The sequence below is a fragment of the Somniosus microcephalus genome, chromosome 7, assembly GCF_052327205.1.
Source record: "Somniosus microcephalus isolate GS21.2 chromosome 7, FLI_Smic_1.0, whole genome shotgun sequence".
NCBI lineage: Eukaryota > Metazoa > Chordata > Chondrichthyes > Squaliformes > Somniosidae > Somniosus > Somniosus microcephalus.
This window is the reverse complement of record NC_140993.1, coordinates 133,260,118-133,272,959: the sequence shown is the minus strand read 5'-3', so window position 1 is coordinate 133,272,959 and position 12,842 is coordinate 133,260,118. Positions and strand designations below refer to the sequence as shown.

Here is a 12,842-nt window from a genome sequence, read left to right as displayed (position 1 = left end):
AGGGGCCGTTGCAATTTTGGGACTTTCCCCACATCAAACACGCCTGCGGGGAACCCCGCTGATGAAACCTGGCGTGAAGCTTGCCGGCTTGCTTGCTGTCAGCTGCAGGTCATTCGGAAAAGCTGCGATTTAAAGGGACAGCATTTGTATGGTGAAGGACCTTGTTGCTGCAGGCTTGGGGCTACTTCTTCAAGGCTTAGGCACAGCTGTGGAAGGTTGGAACCTCACACACTTCTCCAATGCGATCTCCTGGGAAGCCTCACTCGGCGCTTCCTCAGTGGAGGCATGTACAAGAAGCATGGGACGCCTTTTCTTCCTTCCCTTCTTGCCATTAGAGGATCTCCAGGAGCAGAGGCGGCAGCAGCAGAACCAGGAACAGCACCAGGCTGCTGCTCACTCACCTGAAGCTGCACAGGCCAGAAGGGGCCAGCGCTTGGAAGTGGCTTGAGAGCACCTTGCTGCGCTTCAGGGGGCCATGGGGACCCGTTTCTGCACTGGCAGTCCTACTCAGAAGGACTTCCATGAAGGTCTGGTTTCTCTGTTCAATAGATGGCCAACGCTCCTCAAGAGATGTCATTCTCTTATGAGTACTCGCCATGTTTTCCGTACCCTGGCGAGTTATCTCCTCCACGGAGGTTGCCAACCTTTCCATGGTGATGCGTTCATGCGCCAATGACTCCACAAAGGCTCTGCTCATGGTCGCTATGGACTCCTCCATTCGCTCCACACTCGCAGCGACCCTGGAGACAAAACCTGCCAGACTCCTGCATCTGTGCATGGAGATCCATCACCTCTTCTTGCGGATGGACCCAGAGGCAGAGGGTCAACATGCAGCGCAGCTGAGCTGAGCTGGCAGAGTCCTGCGCCCTCTGACGAGGACTCTCCACTGCTGTCCCTGTTTCCAGAATCTGCTGAGGCTCACTTGTGAGCTGTGAAACACCAGGTGACAACACTACTCTATGTCCTGAAGGTCCCCCCGAGGTGTGCGTGTCTGCGCTGGTGCTGGGTGCGCTTACTTCTGCTGACGCTGCGCCCTCAGAGGTTGGAGCTTCCTCAGGAGTCTGGCTGCACAGCCTCTTCCTCCTCCACAGTGAGGACGGGGGCTCTGGATGGTACTGTGGGGGAGTAAAGGAAGGAGTTAGAGATGTAATGCCAAGGTTCTTCTGGTGACTCCCAGCGAGTTGACATCATCTGACACATGCAGCATTGGTCTCAGTGGGAGGCTCTTCCTCCCTGACCTAGGGAAGAGGACCTTCCTGTGGGCCCTAACCCCATCCAATAATGCCTGCAGTGAAGCCTCATCAAATTTGGAGGCAGCTCGGGGTCTGGCACTGGCCACAGCTGCTGCAGGCTCCTCTGCCATCCTGTGGTTCATTTGGAAGCCTTCAGAAGATGCACTGCTTGCTATGGACCTTGAAAGCACCATGAATGATGACATCATACTGTGGGGCTTTCTGACTAGAAATGGACAATTAGCAAGGCTGTCCACACGCTGGAAATTAATTGGCCACTTGAGGGGAAAATTGCGTGGAGCTGGCTGACTTTTTTGTGTCAGAACCCCACATTCGGGGAAACATAGAAACATAGAAGATAGGAGCAGGAGTAGGCCATTCGAGCCTGCTCCGCCATTCAATGAGATCATGGCTGATCAAACCCGACCATTTCCCACACAATCCACAAAATCGGGCCCATAGTGCAAGGAAGTTCTAGGGTTCATCTTGGTCAGTGCTGAGTTGGCTGATTTCAACTAGGGACATCAGCAATGTTCCCTCTAATTTTTATTTGTACTGAGCGGGCCACAAATTCCTGAACGCAGCTTTTTTGCCCATGGGCAAATTTTACAACAACAAAACCAAGCATATTTACAACAACAAGTAAATAAGATTGACATTTACTCAACATGACTTAGTTACATCATGCTGGAAATTTCTCCTCTCTGTCTCTATTTTCCAGTGATGGAAAATTCTGTCAAGGTTGACAATACACCTCTCTAACAGGTCACATTATGCTTCTACTTTTGCATGTCCAATCTACCTCCCTCCTCACTGGTCCCATTCTCGCTATCCTCACACATCCCACACCTGGACTGTTAACTCCCCTTTTCCGACACAAGAGCTCGCACTTTCAGGAGAGTAGATAAAATGTAAAAGGAGGGGGGAGGATACACACACCTTGAAAGTCTGGGCTTTGATCATAAACAACTTTAAAAATTCATTTATCTCGCCAAACAGTGAAATGAAACTCACATAATCTGGTCTCTCGTCCATTATTCATTAACGTAGACAGCTTCAATTAACCTGTGGTTTCCAGGTGGTATATGTGGCTCAATCAGTGCATTCCAAATCATAGCCACTTGTTGTGTAAAAAAGTTTCCCCTTATGTCGCCTCTGGTTCTTTTGCCAATTACCTTAAATCTGTGCCCTCTCATTATCGACCCTTCAGCTATTGGAAACAGTTTCTCTTTATTTACTCTGTCTAAATCCTTCATGATTTTAAGCACCTCTATTAAATCTCCTCTTGGCCTTCTCTGCTCCAAGGAGAACAACTCCAGCTTCTCTAGTCTATCCACTTTTTATTCTGCATGCAACTTAAATATAATATTTGTGATTAGACCTGTCAATGCCCTGTTAATTTTTCTCCTTTTAATACGTAATGTTCAATCACTTAAGTTTTGTTGAGTAGAAAACACCCTTTTCAGTCCAGCTGGCCAGCCCTGAAGGTCAAAAAATACAATACTGTTCTGTTAAGTCCTGATGTTTTAAGCTTCAGGATTTCTAACAGCCGATTTTTGGTCGGGGTGGTGAGGAAGGAGAAGGCTGCATTGCTGACATGTGAGGGCGTTGTATGAATGTCTGGCTAATATCTAAAATGGATCCCTTGCTGAATTTCATGAGTTTGGACAAGTATTATCATTCATAGTATTAGCCTCATTCCATAAACTGGGGGTATCTGCCTCAGGCAGGTGTATCTGCTTACTACTGTTTTCTAAAATAGATTGTTACTGTTGTTTTGACTGCATCTCAAAGTCATCTGTGTCATCGCACCAACGCTCTTCTCGATCTTCCTTGCTGCAATGTTCCATCTCACCCTCGGTAAGCTCCCTGCTGGAGTGGAGCTAATTTACAGAACAAACGGGAAACTGTTCAACCTCCGTCACCTCCAGTCCAGATCCAAGTTCGTCCCATCCTCTGTCGTCAAATTACAGTATGCAGACGACGCTTGCGCCTGCGCACACTCTGAGGTCGAACTCCAAACCATCGTTAATACCTTCACCGAGGCGTACGAGAGCATGGGCCTTACACTAAACATCCGTAAGACAAAGGTCCTCTACCAACCTGCCCCCGCCGCACAGTACTGCCCCCCCGATTATCAAAACCCACGACAAGGCCTTGGACAACGTGGACCACTTTCCATACCTCGGGAGCTTACTGTCAACAAGGGCAGATGTCGATGACCAAGTCCAACACCGCCTTCAGTGTGCCAGTGCAGCCTTCGATCGCCTGAGGAAGAGAGTGTTTGAAGACCAGGACCTCAAACCCGGCACCAAGCTCATGGTCTACAGAGCAGTAGTCCCGCCCTCCTGTATGCCTCAGACATTGACCATGTACAGCAGGCACCTCAAAGCACTGGAGACGTACCACCAATGCTGCCTCCACAAGATCCTGCAAATCCATTGGCGGGATAGGCGCACCAACGTCTGTGTTCTCGCTCAGGCCAACATCCCTAGCATCGAAGCTTTGACCACGCCCGATCAGCTCCGATGGACGGGTCACGTCGTCCGCATGCCTGATAAGAGACTCCCAAAACAAGCACTCTACTCGGAGCTCCGACATGGCAAGAGAGCCCCAGGTGGGCAGAGGAAACGCTTCAAGGACACCCTCAAAGCCTCCTTGGAAAAAGTGCAACATCTCCACCGACACCTGGGAATCCCTGGCTCAAGACCACACAAAGTGGAGGAGAAGCATCTGGGAAGGCACCGAATACCTTGAGTCTCTTCGCTAGGAGCGAGCGCATGTCAACCCGAGCACCCCACCCACCCGCCCCTTCAACAACCATCTGCCCCACCTGTGATAGAGACTGTAAGTCCTGCATTGGATTCATCAGTCACCCAAGAACTCACTTTTAATGTGGAAGCAAGTCATCCTCGGATCTGAGGGACTGCCTAAGAAGAAGCATCTCAAAGTTACATTTATTTTTTCACAGCTGAGCCAAGCCACGCCTCCCACACAGCAAACAATAACTCGCTTCTTCAGTGGCCTTTAAACTCAATGCAACTGTCCCAAGCTCACCGAAAAGACCCTTCACTTATCTGCACAAAATCACATCAGCCTCATAGCTAACAAGCAGCATTTCTTCTGATCGCACAGATGTAATGAAGAAAATGACGAACATTTGCAACACCAACTCTCATTAGCTTCTATGTTGAGCTTTTAGATGAAACACTTTTCTTCCCCCCACCCCCCTTTTTTCTTCCACACATTAAAAACATCATAAACTTTATTCAAGACAATCTTGCACCCTCCGATGTAAATTCTGCTTGTTTGACAGTTTGCAGATATTTTTTGGTTCCCTGGTGCTGCCTCTTTGTACAGTGATTGCCATGTTACACTTGCATTTAAAGTGACAAATTGCTACAGAAGTCGACAAAGCACCAAAGATTACAGATCATCAGACTCCCCGTCAAACCCCATGCTGTTGCTAACTGCCCTCCCACTATTACCCCAGGACCCGTGCTTATACAGCACAACGCTCCTACCTAGCCATGACCGAGAGCGTGTTCATCACCTCCAATCCAGACATACTGACTGCGCTAGGTAAGAGCTGAAAGGCAATCAAACGAAATTTTCCCTCTGCTCGCTGCTCCTCCATTCACTGGCTCAGCTGTACTTTTTCCACTCGCGCTCTCCAGCCGATCACGCTTTGGGTATTGGGCCCCTCCCCCGCTCCAGCTCACTCTTGTGCGCAGCCTCTTTATTTCGGTGCGTGGATTTCTGTGTGGCCACGCACCTTGGAGGGAACATTGGACATCAGTATCTACAATTGGCCTCAGTAGCTCCAGGCTAGCGAGGGTTCTCACCAATGTTCCCTGATTTTTTTTTTTCCGGTGTGCAGGCCCTTTAATGGGGGCTGTGCGACCTAATCAAATGTTCGAGCATGTGCGTTTTTTCTCATAAGCCGGTGTTTGGCCTGCATGGGACCTCTCGAGCGCTGTGCGGCAGTGTAGCTTAACTGGAACATTGGTTCTTACCCCTGCCTGATGATCCCTGATGAAAGGTCCATGTGGATTTTAGGGAAAACAGGATTGATGTTCTCCACCCACCCCCCCCTGTAGTGTCCGTGTGTAGATAAAGACACTGAAGACAGGAGTTGGTTCATAAGTATTTACTAAGCAAGTCTGGGGGGGGGTTCTACAGGATATACACAATACACAGGCTTATATAGCCCAAGTGGCAATTACCGGCATTACGCACACCTGGGGCTCTTAAAGGCACATACACCACAATTCCTCCCCTTCTAGCTAACTAGTACATCATATTTTAAGTAATTATTAATTACATGTTATATGCAAAATAATATACATTGCTGTATTAATTAATTATAAGTTAGTCTCTCAGGAGGCTTCCGGACTCGGTCCGGATAACGCCTCGGGGGTGTAGTAGTTTCTGGTGGTGTAGTAGGTTCTTCTGGCAAGGCTGATTCGGCTTGAAGGCCAGTGTCGGGTTCATCGGGTTCCAGTATCACCGGATCGGAGGTAGATATGGGTATCTCTACTTCATCGTTCGATGTATAGCGTGGTGGTGTAGGTTGTCCCTTTTCGGATGACTTGATGATTTGGTCAGCATGGCGCCTTATTATGCTTTCTCCGATGTCCACGGTATACATCAGTGGTCCTAGTCGTGTGCAGATAGTTCCAGGCTGCCATTTCTCGGTACGGTAGTCGCGGGCCAAAACCGGTTGGCCTATCTGGAAGGCCCTAGTTGGCCTTTCATTCATGCCCTGAAACTGCCGGTTCTCCACGTCCCTTCGGATGTTGGGCTTGACCAAATCCAGCCGGCATCTTAGGTTTCTATTGTAGAACATCATGGCGGGAGTTTGGTTTGTAACCATATGTGTTGCATTCCTATATGCAAATAAGAAGTTATCCACCTTGTGCTGAAGTTTTATGTCTTCATTACCCATGGCCTTTATGGCCTTCTTAAAGGTCTGGACAAACCTTTCAGCCAATCCATTGGTGGCGGGATGGTATGGGGCGGACGTGTAGTGCTTTACCCCATTGTTCTTTAAGAACTTTCTGAATTCTTCGGACACAAATTGCGGTCCATTATCAGAACATATCTGCTCCGGCAGCCCATTCCTGGCAAATATGGTCCTTAATACTGTGATGGTTTTTTCCGTGGTGGTGGAGGACATCTTTATTACCTCCGGCCACTTGGAGTGTGCATCAACTGCGATTAAGAACATTGAGTCCATAAATGGACCAGCAAAGTCGATGTGCACCCTTTGCCAGGGAGATGAGGGCCACTCCCATGGATGTAGAGGGGCCTGTGGCGGAGCATTTTGGACCTTCTGGCATCCTAGGCAGCTCTTGGTCATGTCTTCGATGTCTCCATCGACACCTGGCCACCATACAAACGCCCTAGCTAGGTTCTTCATTTTCACTCCACCCAGATGCCCCTCGTGAAGCTCCTTTAGCACTTTATCCTGGAGTTTGGGTGGAATCACCACTCTGGATCCACACATCAAGGTTCCTCGGCACACTGACAGCTGTTCTCTTCTTTGCGAGAATGCTGGCAACAGTGGTTCGCCATGTGCTGGCCATCCCTTCATTGTTAAATCGTAGACCCGTGAGAGAGTAGGGTCATTTCTGGTCTCCCTTTCAATGGCAGAATTTGTCACCGGTAGACATTCCACTATGGTAGAGTGGAATATCTCTACTGGGTCTACTGTAGGTGCCTCTTCTATCGTTGGCAACGGCAGGCGCGATAAACCGTCAGCATTCCCATGCTGTTTTGACCCTTTGTATGCAATGTTGTATTGGTGTGCCCCTAGAAAAAGGGACCACCTCTGTAGTCTTTGTGCCGTCATAATGGGGACACCTTTCTTAGGGTTGAATGGAGATGAGGGGTTGATGGTCAGTCAGCAAGGTAAATTTTTGTCCGTGTAGGTAATGGTTGAATTTCTTCACTCCCCATACCAGGCTGAGTGCTTCCCTGTCTATCTGGGAATAGTTACGCTTAGCGGAGTTCAACGAGCGTGACGCAAAAGCTATCGGCCGTTCCGAGCCATCAGGGAATCTATGGGACAATACCGCTCCTATGCCGTAAGGGGATGCATCGCACGCCAGTCTGATTGGTAGTGTTGGGTTGTAATGAGCTAAAACTTTCTCGGATGTGATTAAGTCTTTACATTTATGGAAGGCACGTTTACAGTCTTCGTTCCATTTCCAAATCACTCCTGTGCGTAGAAGATCATTAAGAGGGTGTAGAATAGTTGATAAGTTCGGTAAAAATTTATGATAGTAATTTATTAATTCCAGGAATGACCTCAATTGTGAAACATTTTCAGGTGCTGGGGCTTTTATAACTGCTTCAATTTTTTCAGGTGACTTATGCAATCCTTCCTTATTAATTATGTGACCACAATATGATATCTGATTTTGGAAAAATTCGCACTTGGGGCGATTTGCTCGTAGGCCCCGTTCTTTCAGCCTAGTGAGCACCTGCTCCAAATTGGCAAGGTGCTCGTTGTCGTTTTCTCCTGTTATAAGGATGTCGTCTAGGTAACACTGAGTCCCCGGAATCCCTTGCAGGACTTGCTCCATAGCTCTTTGCCAGATAGCTGGAGCTGATGCTACTCCAAAAACCAGCCGATTGTACTGGTACAGGCCTTTGTGTGTGTTTATTGTGAGATACTTTTTAGAGGTCTCCTCAACCTCCATCTGTAGATATGCCTGTGCCAAGTCAATTTTTGTGAAACGTTTTCCTCTGGATAGTGAGGCGAAAATATCTTCTATCCTCGGAAGAGGATACTTTACCGTGTGAAGGACCGGGTTTACAGTCACCTTAAAGTCCCCACAGATGCGAATTTTTCTCTGTTCCTCAGAGTTATTTTTCAATGCTTTTTTCATGACTGGAACGATGGGTGTTGCCCATTCGCTCCAATCTATTTTGGATAATACGCCTGCCTTTTCCAAATTCTCCAGCTCTGCCTCGACTGCCGGACGTATTGCGTATGGCACCGGTCTTGCCTTAAAAAATTTTGGAATTGCTGCATCTTCCACTTTTATTGAGGCGGTGATGCCTTTCAAGGTTCCTAGTTTCTCTTGAAACACTTCTTTGGCATTGGCCAAGATGTCTTTTAATCGTTCAGGTATGATGTCATCCTTGTTTTTTTCCTTACTGGTCACCGTCAGTGCCTGAATGGAGTGCCAGTCTAAACGTATCTTCCTTATCCATTCACGTCCCAACAACGGTGGACCACCATCTTGTAGAATGTATAAATACAACTTTTGTATTTCTTTGCCGTTGTATACCACAGGCACCTTTATTTTTCCTTTGGGGTATACTTTCTGCCCCGTATATGTTTTTAAGATAATGGATGTGTCTTTTAGAGGTATATGCGAAAATAGCCTCTCGTAATCTCGTCGATTTATTACGGTTAGAGCTGATCCTGTATCTAGCTCCATTTTAACTGGGGACCCTGCTATTATGAGGGTAACCCAAATGGTCTGGTAATCTTCATTGGCAATTACATTATGTAATTTGAGAGAGCTTAGTCTCTTGTTCCCAGAGTCGCTATCGCTCTTCTGGTCTTTGGAGCTACTGTCCGTCATCATTTGTACCTTTCTGTGCTTTTCCTTATTGATTCTTTTCCCGTTAGTGGATTTTTTATTTTCAGATCGGCATACACGTGGAATGTGTCCCATCTTTCCGCATCGCCTGCATGCTTTTTCTTTGAACCAGCAATCCCTCTGGTCATGGTTGGATCTGCCGCAGCGATAACATCTCTTGAAACCCCGCGTCATTTCATGGGTGCCGAAGTCCTGTGGCCTTTGCTGTATCTTTGCCGCTCCTATTGCACTGAAAGCCTTGTCCAGTGTTAAATCTTTTCCAGAAGATACCTTTTTTTGTGTTTCTACACTTAGGGGATCGCAGATGAATTTGTCTTGCAGAGAATCTGCCTCGAATTGGCAGTGTAGGGTATCAACAATCTCCTCAAAATTCTTGTCCATCGGTTCGGCTGGAGTGATTAAGTTGTGTAACAGCTTGTATGTTTCTGCGCCCATTAGATCCAGAAGCACTGAAGCTTTTTTTTCATCTTCTATTCCATTTGCGGTGCAAAACACCTCCACTCTTTCTACATATGTGGTCCAATTCTCTATCTTGTTATCAAAAACATCAATATTGCCAAAGTTAGGCTCTGTTTCGTTATCAAAAGCATCCATATTGCCAGACTTAGGCATTTCAAAAAAAAGATATGGCGCTTCCCACGCTTTTTTTCTCTGTAGCAACGATATGGCGCTTCCTGCGCTTTCCCGCCGCTGCTACTGATAACGCTGTTTTACTGTGGTTTCCGTTTATTCACTGTGGGAGACTCGTTCCCGACGGAGGTCTAAACGCTGACCTGCTTGCCGCGCCGGCCGTCTCCCGAGTGCACCCTCCCAGTCCGTTATTGCTTGCCTCCGATTTCGCTGCCTGTCTCAGCTGTAGAGCCCGACGCTGGAGCCCCAGCCTGACGCCCAGGAAGGATTAGTGCAGTACCTGCCACCAGCTTGGACAGCTGGTGAAACCACAGTTTCTATAACTTCCTTGAGTCTTCTGGACGCTGGAGGAATCGATGTCCTTGAGGTGCTGCCGAATTGCAGGTAAGTCCGTTTCCACTTCGTCGCCACTATAGTGTCCGTGTGTAGATAAAGACACTGAAGACAGGAGTTGGTTCATAGGTATTTACTAAGCAAGTCTGGGGGGGGTTCTACAGGATATACACAATACACAGGCTTATATAGCCCAAGTGGCAATTACCGGCATTACGCACACCTGGGGCTCTTAAAGGCACATACACCACAATTGCTCTTAAAGGCACATACACCACACCCCCCACCCCCCCACCCCGCCCCCTTAAATAATGCAGTGACATAAAAGAACATAAGAATTAGGACCATGAGTAGGCCGTACGGCCCTTCGAGCCTGCTTCGCCATTCAATAAGATAATGGCTGATCTTTGACCTCAACTCCACGTTCCTGCCCGATTCCCCATATCCCTTGATTCCCCTAGAGTCCAAAAATCTATCTATCTCAGCCTTGAATATACTCTGACTCAGTTTCCACAGCCCTTTGTGGTAGAGAATTCCAAAGATTCACAATCCCCTGAGTGAAGAAATTCCTCCTCATCTCTGTCTTAAATGGCCAGCACCTTATCCTGAGACTATGCTCCCTAGTTCTAGACTCTCCAGACATGGGAAACAACCTCTCTGCATCCACCCTGTCAATCTCATTCAGAATCTTATGTTTCAATGAGATCACCTCTCAATCTTCTAAACTCCAGAGAATATAGGCCCAAACTACTCCGAGGACAACCCTCTCATCCCAGAGATCAACCTAGTGAACCTTCGTTACACCGCCTCCTATGTCCTTTCTCGGGTAAGGAGACCAAAACTTTGCACAGTACTCCAGGTGTGGTCTCACCAAAGCCCTGTACAATTGTAGTAAGACTTCCTTACTCTTGTATTCCAACACCCTTGCAATAAAGGCCAACATACCATTTGCCTTCCTAATTGCTTGCTGTACCTACGTGCTAACTCTGTGTTTCCTGTATGATGACCCCTAAATCTCTGAACACCAGCATTTAATAGTTTCTCACCATTTAAAAAATATTCTGTTTTTCTATTCTTCCTACCAAAATGAATAACCTCACATTTCCCCACATTATGCTCCACCTGCCACCTTATTGCCCACTCACTTATCCTTTGCAGGCTCTTTGTGTCCTCGTCACAGTTTACTTTCCCACCTAGTTTTGTATCATCAGCAAACTTGGATACATTGCACTCGGTCCCTTCATCTAAGTCATTAATATAGATTGTAAATATCTGAGGTCCCATCACTGATCTTTGCGGCACCCCACTAGTTACATCCAACCTGAAAATGATCGGTTTATCCCTACTGTTTTCTGTCTGTTAACCAATCCTCTATCCGTGCTAATATATTACCCCAACCTCATGAGCCCTTATCTTGCGTAGCAACCTTTTATGTGGCACCTTATCGAATGCCTTTTGGCAATCCAAATCTACTACATCCACTGGTTTCCCTTTATTTACTCTGCTAGTTACATTCTCAAAAGACTAATACATTTGTTAAACACTATTTCCCTTTCATAAATCCATGTACACTCTGCCTAATCATATTATGATTTTCTAAGTGCCCCTATACCACTTCCTTAATAATGGATTCCAGCAGTTTCCCGATGACTAACTGATGTTAGGCTAACTTACCTGTAGTTCCCTGTTTTCTCTCTCCTTCCTTTCTTAAATAGCAGGGTTACATTTCCTATCTTCCAATCCGCTGGGACTGTTCTAGAATCTAGGGAATTTTGGAAGATCGCAACCAATGCATCCGCTACCTTTTTTAGAACCCTAGGATGTAGGCCATCAGGTCCAGGGGATTTGTCGGGTTTCAGTCCCATTAGTTTCTTGAGCACAGCTTTTCAAATGTGAAATTTCACGCATACAGAAACTTTGGGGCCGCGCAGCCTATTAAAGGGACCGTGCACCCCCCAAAATTAGAGAGAACATTACTTGAGTCCCATTTTTTTCCCTATTACTATTTTAAAAAAAAACAAGTCCAAAGCTCCTCCCCTTCACTTATTTTTACATTCCCTCGTATCGCTGGTATTTTGTCCTTTTCTACACTAAAAATAACATAAGAACATAAGAAATAGGAGTAGGAGTAGGCCAATTGGCCCCTCGAGCCTGCTCCGCCATTCAATAAGACCATGGCTGATCTGATCCTAACCGCCAATCTACTATCACAGAACCATCTCCTGAATCTAACAGAATTAGACACACGAAATAGGAGCAGGATCAGGCTACGCGGCCCCTGGGCCCGCTCCGCTACCCACAGGGCCATGTCCGATCCGAACCTAGACTCGTGTCCAAATTCCTGCCCGCTCCCCGTAACCCTTAATTCCCTTTACTTCTAGGAAACTCTCTATTTCTGTTTTAAATTTATGTAATGATGTAGCTTCTACAGCTTTTTGGGGCAGCATATTCCATGGACCTACCACCCTCTGAGTGAAGTAGTTCCTCCTCATCTCAGTTTTGAAAGAGCAGCCCCTTATTCTAAGACTATGCCCCCTAGTTCTAGTTTCACCCATCATCGGGAACATCCTCCCCGCATCCACCCGATCCAACCCCTTCACAATCTTATATGTTTCAATAAGATAGCCTCTCATTCTTCTGAATTCCAATGAGTAGAGTCCCAATCTACTCAACCTCTCCTCATATGTCCATCCCCGGGATTAACCGAGTGAACCTTCTTTGTACTGACTCGAGAGCAAGTATGTCTTTTAAGTATGGACACCAAAACTGTATGCAGTATTCCAGGTGCGGTCTCGCCAATACCTTGTACAACTGAAGCAATACCTCCCTATTTTTATATTCTATCCCCCTAGCAATGAAAGCCAACATTCCATTGGCCTTCTTAATCACTTGCTGCACCTGCATACTAACCTTTTGAGTTTCGTGCACCAGGACCCGATCCCTTTGTACTTCAGTACTTTCCAGTTTCTTGCCATTAAGATAATAACTTGCTCTACGATTTTTCCTGCCAAAATGCATAACCTCACAC

At 46.8% G+C, this 12,842-nt stretch overlaps 1 protein-coding gene across 2 annotated transcripts in view; it reads left to right on the top strand.

Moving 5' to 3' along the window:
- The window catches only part of LOC147114896 (kinesin-like protein KIF20A), a 71,156-nt gene that overhangs the window by 48,297 nt on the left and 10,017 nt on the right, over positions 1-12,842 (top strand). The gene's annotated exons all lie outside the window — the stretch shown is intronic.